We start from the raw sequence: 730 nt of genomic DNA on the forward strand, positions 1-730 counted from the left end.
CTCCAGGGGGGGGAAAATCCGTCCCCTGGGGAACTCCACCTAACTACACTCTGTTATCTCCGCCAAACAGAGCTTGGTTTTTTTCTCTTATACTACAGCTACAGGGGGCGCTTTTTTTTTCTACTAACAAAAACCCAATTGTAACAGGTAGATGTCTCAGCTCTTTCATGGAACTTTAACCTGAAACTATGGCAAGCTAAAGGTCCTTTTTCAATATTCCAGAAGCCGAGTGGTTGTATTTATTTTTGTTGATTTCTCAAGTGACAAAAGAAAAGGTGACATGTACCATCGAAAGTATCTCTTAGCATGGTTATGCAATTTACCAGTTAAAAAGTTAACATGTAATAAAATTCTCACATTACCCTTTTCCTTCTTAAGAACTGGATCATCCTCGTCATCATCATCGTCGTCGCCGTTATTAATCATGACTAATATGATACAATTTCTTGCAGGCTATGATAGTCACGAATACTTAGTAAAAGAACTACGTCCAGCATGGAACTACAGCTTTTCCCTGTCAGCACAAACATCAAAAGGATCCTCACAAAACACAACCACAACAGCACAAACACAGGACTCAGGTAACTTACTGCTGTACACTTCACTTGTCAATCGACTTTGTATGTCTTTGCTGCTGATGTCATTCTTTGAGCGGATAAGCTCTGTCCATGAAATATTGAAGACAGAAGTCGTGTTACAGTATTTCTGTAGTAAAATCATCTATAATGTT

Source organism: Pomacea canaliculata, linkage group LG6 (assembly GCF_003073045.1).
Source record: "Pomacea canaliculata isolate SZHN2017 linkage group LG6, ASM307304v1, whole genome shotgun sequence".
NCBI classification, from domain to species: Eukaryota; Metazoa; Mollusca; class Gastropoda; order Architaenioglossa; family Ampullariidae; genus Pomacea; species Pomacea canaliculata.